General features: G+C 34.2%; 1 long non-coding RNA gene and 1 pseudogene across 1 annotated transcript; both read right to left on the reverse strand.

The window, feature by feature from the left end:
- Nucleotides 1-3580: 3580 nt before the first annotated feature.
- On the reverse strand, nucleotides 3581-5348 carry LOC18037806 (annotated as a pseudogene).
- Nucleotides 5349-8887: 3539 nt separating this feature from the next.
- On the reverse strand, nucleotides 8888-9819 carry LOC18037367. Its single transcript, XR_002904575.1, has 3 exons — nucleotides 9723-9819; nucleotides 9583-9647; nucleotides 8888-8963 (listed from the first exon to the last, which is right to left on the reverse strand). It is a non-coding gene; the product is annotated as an uncharacterized LOC18037367 (long non-coding RNA).

Raw genomic sequence — 9819 nt, forward strand, 5'->3', positions numbered from 1 at the left:
TGGCGATTTTGATTGGCAAAGGCGATCGACGTGCCACAGTCAAGTCAATGTTTGCTATTGCAAGATCATATGGCTAAATTGTTTTGGGTAAGCTACCCTTTTATGCCCCATCTTTCTTCTTCAGTATCAAATGGATTAAAAAAAAAAAGGAGCTGCTTAGGGAAGTACAAATTGAATTTGTGCATGGTATAATTAGTACTCTTTACTTTTAAGGTCGTTGGCTACTGGCCAACCTTAAAACTCTACGGTAACAATTCACCATCAAGTTTATTAACTACAAACAATTAAACAAAAAATGTCATTTGAGTAGAAAAGAATCCAGAGTGGCTAGATAAAGTAAATAAAAGAAGATACGATAGGGGTTTTAAAAAATAAAATATGGGTTTTATATAAATTGAGATAATCCTATTAGTATTTGGGAGAAACCTGTGGTGCAACTGTGGTACCGTGCCACAATTGCATCCAGCCGTTGGATGCCAATGGACGCCACCAATCTAAGTGCATCAAACGACTGGATGCAACTGTAGCACGGTACCACAGTTGCACCGTAACCTGATCCTAATATTTGTTCTTAAATATCATTATAATACAGCAGTGGGCTAATGAGATTAATAGGGGGACGCAGTGCTCCTAACACTGATCTATTAAGGATTTTAAATTAGCGGCAACGTGGGCCGAATTTAATTTGATCAATTAAAATAAGCGGGTGTTCAAATTCGGCCCACGTTGCCACTCCTTTAATATCTAGAGTTGCAGAGAATGATTTAAATTAGTGGCGATGTGGGCCGAATTTAATTTGATCAATTAAAAGGGGGTGGGCAAATTCGGGCCACGTTGCCAATCCTCCAATATCTAGAGTTGCGGAGAAACAATTTAACTTCAGTATATTCATTAACAAGATAAAAACAAATAACGACCATATAAGTAACAACGGGAGATTTATTGATGACAGATGTTTTACAATGGCTTTAACAGATAAACAAAATAATCTGACTTGAAACATTTTCCCAATGGTATTTTTTTTTAAAACATTCATGTGAAATAATATTTGCTGGCAGATTTTTTATGTAAGCATGAAGACAATGACAGCGCAAGTCTACTTTTGTTTTGTGAAATGATTAAGTACAGTCACTCATTTATTCAAGAAAAGATTATTGAAATCTATTTTTGATAATTATGCATGGATGAAATATATTTGGGTTACTATAATTAAAGGCATTACAGTCTAAAAACAATCCTCTAATCTCCATGATTATTTTTTAGAATAAGATGGTCACTTTAATCAAAGGTCATAATTAATCTACCGAGAATAAAAACAGTACAATATCAATGCCAATGGCGCAAATTTGGTGACCGACCGGCCACGTTTTGGACGCCGATTACATGAACAAAACGGTAAAAATTTGAGATTTATGTTGGACGCCAATTATGGTTCTTGTGGAGGACGCTGTAAATGGTTTTGCATGTTATGGATTGTTATGAAGAGTTTAATCGTTAGCTTCATCCTGCTTAGGTTCAATATGTTTCTATTGATTCCTTTGTCTGTTTCCTTTGAGATGGAGAAGGTTCTTGCGGAAGAAATTCGACAAATAAGTTTTTGTTATTTATTCTGCTGGAAATTGAATTTATGAAATCTTGCTGCCATGAAGAAATATCATTTGGCAATCGACTGCGTTTTGCAGTCGATACAGCGAAAATAATAGAATAAATGGTTAAATTTATTATTTTCACTTTTCTGTTATGCCAATGCGACCTCCAGATTTCAGCATGATGCGGCGGTATTGTAATGCATGATGCGGTCCTTCATTTTCGTTGTACTTATGGTTGCTTTCTTAATGCCTTAATGAATAATGTTGCTTTTTATCCTATTTTATCATGTTTGTTTGTTATCTATTTCCCTAAGTCGCATGTACATATGCTATTGGCCAAAAGATAATCAAAATATAGGCTTTGAGAAAGCTATTTAATCATTTACATTTCATTATTTTAATTGGAAGAGCAAAATAATTCTTCGAAGGAGTTTGGTTGTTGAGGTATGCATTAGGTTGTATGTGGAACAATGTGTTTTATGGAAAGAATATAGAAAATGCCTTTATAGTATGTTGCATTGTCATACTTAATCCGTTTAATTGCTTTTCCTTGTCCATTGAGATATTTGTGAACCTCTGTCACCATAAAATCAAACTGAATGGTGGAATGACATTGCTTTTTGTTGGTAGGCACTATTTTAGATTTATAACTGTGGATTTTCATAGGCTGTCAATGTGAAAGGTCTATCTGTAGACAAATTCCTTGCACAGCAGAAGGGCAACTGGGGCTCCATTGTTTAAGGAGATCAAAGTAGGAGCCAGGTTATTGTCATGCTTCGTAATGAATTTAATCATCCCCAGTTGACGAATAATGTTGCTGATAGCGTCCTGTTGTGTAGGAATTACCTGGTATTTCGTGGCGGTTGAATGAAGTTAGAACTGTGGCATATGAGAATTTTTTATAAGAAGCTGATCATAATCTATCATATGGGCAACAAATAGGAAAACAGTTAATGTTGTGTAAATTAGCATTGTACTATTGTAATACATTTGTGTTACTCCATAAAATTTCAACTAGTTTGCTTGTAATGAACATTTCAGTGTATAATGACGTTGTAAGGGGTAGGCGCGAAGATTTGTGAAAATTTGAACGGAGTTGATTATGAGCAAGTACATGTGCTGGAGATTTTTTGTTGAAATTTATTATGGCTCCCATGTATCCGGTGGCCTTAGTAATTTGCATAGGTAATTGACAGACAATGATTTATTGGGTTGCATTATCGGTTTCTATGTAAGGGATAAGTCGGTGACTGACATCGATTTAAGTTCTTGAGAAGTTGGAATTCACTGAGTTCACATGGAAATTATATGAGAGACCTCTTGCAACATAAGCAACCTGTAAGTTACAAAAAGCTAATAGAATCCATAGTTTCTTTCCCTTCCACTACTTCCTTCTGCAACGCTAGTATCTACAACAGTTTCCTTAGTAATCTCTATATAGCATGCTTTCTGATATAACATGCTTTCCGCTTTTCACTCTGACCTACCTTCATTCTTGGACAAAGTTACACATTATCTTTTAGTCTGAACCTCACTTTCGATTTTCTGCTCCGTCTAATCTCAAAGCACATGAACTACATTCATTACAAAAAAACAATTTTCATATTTGACGATTTTTTTCAAATAACTAATAGCCACTGCTATACTTATAGCTACAATTATATTGCCACTTCATACAAACTTACCTGAAATTTCCAACAGGTTCTGTTGTTCAACTCACCAACGCGGATAATTCATAACCAAAATGGCCAACTCTACAGTTATTCTCAATTTTTTCGCTGCCTCGAATTGCACGAACATTTGTTAAAACCCTAAAGTACCATGTAACCTGTCTTAACCGGTTGCCAATTTAAAACATAATTAAAGATATCAAACTGGAGCCATTAGATCATGTGCCCATATATCCTACGGCTATTGCAAATGATGACAAAATAAGGGGTATCTTCCCCCAACTGGAAGGCAGCCGGGTCCATCCAAATTATATTCTATGCTTAGTTTTCTAATTTGATTTTTGATTTTAAGACTCTTTCATTGAACATAACATAGATCAGAAAAAAGAAAGAGAAAAAAAAGTCTTTTATTTATGCTGATATGCCATTCTAATTTCAAGTGTCACTGTTTACCAACTGAGTTTCACCAGCTTCCACTCCAGATTCTTGATATGCCATTCTAATTTCAGGTGTCATTATTTACCAATTGAGTTTCACCAGCTTCCACTTCAGATTCTTCACCGACACACCAACTGCATCTAAAGAAAAACCCCCAGTTGAGAGACTGGTATTAGGGTATTCAATCCCATTGGTCTGTGGGGGGGGGGGGGGAGCACTAGTTAAACAATTCAATTTACATGGTATGGTAAATGAAGTATTAGCAAATGAAAACAGAGTACAGCAACAGAAACTTACTCCCACGATCTTCCAGCCCATGTCAAACTGATAGGCTATTGGCTCGACAGCACACCACAACAGCTAGTGGTGACTCACCTCCAACATAAGGCACGCCAAAGCATCCAGAGGCCAGGCCTAGAGTCCCTCTCCGAGAGCAGTCATTACACTATTGTACATAAAATTGAATCATATCATAAGCAAACAACAAAATATGTTATGACTAAGAAGGATTGCACATACATTAATAAGACACAAGCAGCCATCAACAATAAACAGAACCAAAAGCATAGGCAGGAATTGCTATTAGATACTTGAAATTGGTACCTTAATTGCAGCCTAAATTGTTGACAAATTAGCTAGCTCAATTTCACATTTGAATTGAAGGATGCATAATTGACTCCCAAGACCTGGGTTAATTTGTACCAACCAATATGGTCGGAAAATGCTTGCTTGTGTGATATGCATGAATGTGTCAATTTCTTTAAGAATGGAATTCTTGTCGATGACAATTCAATGCTCTAATAATAATGCTCCTAGAAGATCTCAATTACTTGTTTTAAAGCATCAGCTATTGCTGCTGCTGCCAATTGTGTTTCCATAAACCAGTCATTAGAGAACTATTAATGCATCTAAATCAATCAAACAGTGGCTGATGTGCACGCCGCGCACAAACATGATTAGGTATAGATTGCTACAACTAATAGTTTTTGTTCTCGGGGCTTAGTTTTTCGTAGTAGCATTTAAGAAAGATTAAGTATTACGTGAATGGAATTTGAATTGACTAGCAGTGGTACTGCCCAGATCTGAAGTGCATTTCAACAACGAGTTTCTATGATAATAGACACCAGATCTGAAGTGTGTACACAAAACTCGTAAAAATAACATCCGAAAGAAATATATCTATTATACCTGAAGTGCAACCTTGGATCCAACGAAAAGAGGGATCCATTTGCTGTGCTCCAAACGGCAGCCTCTGCGGTGCACTTGAACTGAAAAAAAAATTAAAAAAAAAGAAATCCCTAAGGAAGATAGTAAACTTATTACATTCAGCCAGTACGGGAATTCCGTATCCTCAAAACCTGGTTCCATTCTCGCAACTCTTCGAATTTGAGCGGAAATTTTCAGAGAAAAGCGCTCGACTCCCATGGCTTTCGCGGTGCCTGGATGGAGAATTGGAGAAGAAAATGTCATTTGAATCTTTGAGTTTTATAGGGCTGGGCCTAACTCGGTTCGAGTCGGTTCTGAAAACCAATCGGTTTTTTAAAACTAAAACCAAACACAAACCGAGTTGGAGACCGAACCGAATCAAATTAATACGGTTCGGTTCATATCGGTTCAATTTTCCCCTTTTTAATTACTCAAAAATTTCAGCCTAAATTTAATTCTTTTTACATCCCAATTTAAATATAACCACACAAAATTTTAAATAAAATTTTCTTGTAATTACTATAATCGATATTTTTTAAAACGAATTTTAGAATTTAGATGAATCATCTTCAACTTCATGATAGACAAGAGACTCATTCTCATCTTGAATTTTGTTTTTTTTTTAAATTTGAACTCTTGCTTGAAGACTTAGATATCTGCAAGGATGAGTTAATCTGAAAAAAATAGATAATTGATTAATCAAGCAGCATTAATGAAGATAAATTTATTCCATGTTTTTATTCTTTACGTTTACAGACATTATAATTACATTTATATATTTAATAGAGAAACATATAAATCAAATTGTCTAACAAGAGAAAATTATGCTATCACCAAGTCTTCCATTGAAACTTCGAGGAATAGTTTTGTATTTGGGAAGAATAAGCAAAGTTTCCACATATAACATTGCATTTTGAATTTCATTAATATGCATTGCATGTTTTGAGAAGAATAAATTGCAATGAAGCACATTGCAGGTGGATTAAATGTAACCTGGAAACACACCAAACCCAAGTATTAGTAGAGGTAAGATTATTTATATTATTTTTTCCCTCATGTCTCTTGGATTAGGCTACACGTACAGTGCAATTAAAAAAAAAAGCTACAGTAAACAGAAACAACAGCATTGAAAGCATTTAAAATTAAACAAAGTAACAATCTCAATCCCTAAGAGCTATACCTTCAACTTAAATCACTAGATATCACATAAGTGAAAAAATCAACTTTAAAACCTATTGAGAGAGAGCGAGAGAGAGAGCTCAAAAACTCAAAAACACATCTTAAATCCTTCAACCTCTGCGTACAATAAGTAAGAAGTAACTCTGCGACAGAATGATGAGACGACAAAGATATGACGTTGCACGGCGACGGGCTGTGAGAAAACCGGAAGGAATTGCTAATGGCCCACGACAACGGTTGTAAGAACACGGCAAAGAGTTGCTAATGGGCAACGAAGACGGTTGTGAGACAAACGATGGAAGTGAGAGAGAAGAAAGATAATGGTAGTTGGGGGGATGTTGATGTTATTAATAATTTTTACTAGTTATATTAAGTTACTGATATTATACAAGGCAACTTTATTGTTGATGTTATTAATAATTTTTAATGAGTGGTGCTATTGCCAAAATCATAAGCGATTTTGGAGATGGAACCGGCGATTTTTGCCCTAGTTTGAAGCTCAAACAGACTGACTATATCATGCCAAGAAAGAATTTCCCAGTCTGGGATTTGATATGCCAAAATCATAAGCTCATAAAGGCAGACATACATGAATGGTATGATGGACAAGAGCTGCAACATGCGCTGCTCCAACTTATTAACTCAAATGTTATTATTTCTAAAGAACAACACGACGGCGACGACAATGGCGATTCCACTCAGCTAGTTACAGTTGACTGCAAGCTTCATAAAATTCCAGTCTCTACCCATTGAGTGTAGCAGATATTATCAATGTAGCCGATGTTGTAGAATTGATGTTAATGTCACATTTCATCCGGCTGGTTTCAGCCTTAGCAATTAATGTTCAAGGTGTTTGTTGCTGAATGAAATTGAATGAAAATTTACAAATATAAGATGGCTTCAATTTTTTATTTTATTTTATTTTATTATTATTTTAGTTTGCTTGTTGCCTTGTTAAAGTTCTGGCCACTTAAGACAGTTATACAAATGAGATTGAAAAAAGGGGATCCCAAATCATGTAATCATGAAATTAATGGAATGAAAATGACTAGTAATATAATTCGAGAAAGGTATATATAGAATTGCTATCTAATTGACTCTTGCTACACCGATCGTTCCTCGCATATTAGCCATAATTTTGAATTATTTAGGATAAATTTTAGATTATTCCACTCATGAATTAACTATCTTCAAATTATTTCTTTATTTTTTAAAACTTAAAGTTACTCCCTAAATCTTATTATTTCCCATTAATTTTAATGATTAAAAGGATAAATAGTATTTAAAAAATTTGAAACATTCAATTAATTGAAAGAAAACAAACTTTTCTATTTTTTTTCACTCTTTTATATTTATTATTAGACAAAATGACTAATACTCCTTACTTATATTTTGGAGAACAAAGATACTTCAACATAAATTAAATTAATTTTCAGTTAATTTCAAAAAAATCAAAATTCATTTGTTAATGTTCATTCACCTTCATCTAATAAAACTCACTCTCTTCTATATATAAATACAGCACAACCGCAACATTCTCTCTCCCAAAATTTTTGTTGATAAATAATTTTAAATCAACAATCCGTAAATAAAAACTAAAGTAAAACTAAAATCTAATTAAAATCTAAACAAGTTTTGCAATAACTTGATTAGTTTTGAAGTCAAAATTCCATATTTGAAAATGCTCTGAATAGTTATCGATTATAGTTGATTGTCATGGTCAAGAAAATTCTAAGAACTCAAAGGCAATCAAAGCCGTGGCCATGGATACCAAACCCATGGCTGCTTAAAAATCGATAATTAACAAAAAAATTGTTAAAAAGGAGACATTTTTGTTCTTTAGCAAATCAACTACGGTCAATTGTTAAAGTAAGTTATTTTAAGGTAATTTGAAATTTTCAAATGTAAGGAGGTAATATAAAGATAATCAATTCACATGGGTGGAGTAATCTGAGACTTACCCAATTATGTATATTGAATAGACGTATGGTTGAAATTTATATAACTTTTTGCATTTTATTTCTTATGTTTTACATATACATGAGGAACTTAATATAACCCAGATTACTTGCATGATTAACACATAATTATTTGTAATCTACGCATATTATGCCCAAAAATTTTCAATTTTAATTTTGATGAGTAAGTAATACACAGAAACTTGTCTGCAAAAGGTATATATCAAATAGAAATAGACCACTCCATTGAAATTAGCTTTTGAATTATCTTGAAATTGAAAGGCCATTCATAGATTTAGTGCTCTTTTACTTTTGCTGTATTCAGAATTTGTCAGCTTCTCTCATAAATTATCCACAAGATTAATTAACACTCCTGAAAGTGTTTTCCTGAAAATGATCTTAACTGAATGAATATGGCAATATGAAAAGATGCAATTGAATTTCCAGTTAACAAAAAGCATAGTAGGATTCACTTAATAGCCTAAAATGGTAAGAATTAATTGCTACAGTGATTGATTTCTTCGAAAGCATATGACAGACATACTTCCAAATCTTGACTGCAAATCACAATAGCCTAACAAGTCTATTGCAAATCATGAACAAATCCACTTTAACAAAAGGGTGTTTGAAACCTAATCTTCCAAACAGAGAAATAATAATGTCGAGCAAAGGTACCCAGCTGCAATTGTCTTATTGTACAATGCACAATGATCCATTTTGCTGATTCTGGATTTGTTTCTTTCAATCTCATATTATTCAACATTTAATGATATTCAGCTCACTATTTTACGTAAACTTTATTACCACATTGTTGCACTTTTTGTTACTTTTGGGGTTTGTCGTGTTGACTCACCTCCAACATAAGGCACGCCAAAGCATCCAGAGGCCAGGCCTAGAGTCCCTCTCCGAGAGCAGTCATTACACTATTGTACATAAAATTGAATCATATCATAAGCAAACAACAAAATATGTTATGACTAAGAAGGATTGCACATACATTAATAAGACACAAGCAGCCATCAACAATAAACAGAACCAAAAGCATAGGCAGGAATTGCTATTAGATACTTGAAATTGGTACCTTAATTGCAGCCTAAATTGTTGACAAATTAGCTAGCTCAATTGCACATTTGAATTGAAGGATGCATAATTGACTCCCAAGACCTGGGTTAATTTGTACCAACCAATATGTTCGGAATCAATCAAACAGTGGCTGCCAATTGTGTTTCTATAAACCAGTCATTAGAGAACTATTAATGCATCTAAATCAATCAAACAGTGGCTGATGTGCACGCCGCGCACAAACATGATTAGGTATAGATTGCTACAACTAATAGTTTTTGTTCTCGGGGCTTAGTTTTTCGTAGTAGCATTTAAGAAAGATTAAGTATTACGTGAATGGAATTTGAATTGACTAGCAGTGGTACTGCCCAGATCTGAAGTGCATTTCAACAACGAGTTTCTATGATAATAGACACCAGATCTGAAGTGTGTACACAAAACTCGTAAAAATAACATCCGAAAGAAATATATCTATTATACCTGAAGTGCAACCTTGGATCCAACGAAAAGAGGGATCCATTTGCTGTGCTCCAAACGGCAGCCCTCTGCGGTGCACTTGAACTGAAAAAAAAATTAAAAAAAAAAAAAGAAATCCCTAAGGAAGATAGTAAACTTATTACCTTCAGCCAGTACGGGAATTCCGTATCCTCAAAATCTGGTTCCATTCTCGCAACTTTTTCAAGTTGAGCGGAAATTTTCAGAGAAAAGCGCTCGACT

Source organism: Citrus clementina, unplaced genomic scaffold (genome assembly GCF_000493195.1).
Source record: "Citrus clementina cultivar Clemenules unplaced genomic scaffold, Citrus_clementina_v1.0 scaffold_7, whole genome shotgun sequence".
Classification (NCBI taxonomy): Eukaryota; Viridiplantae; Streptophyta; class Magnoliopsida; order Sapindales; family Rutaceae; genus Citrus; species Citrus x clementina.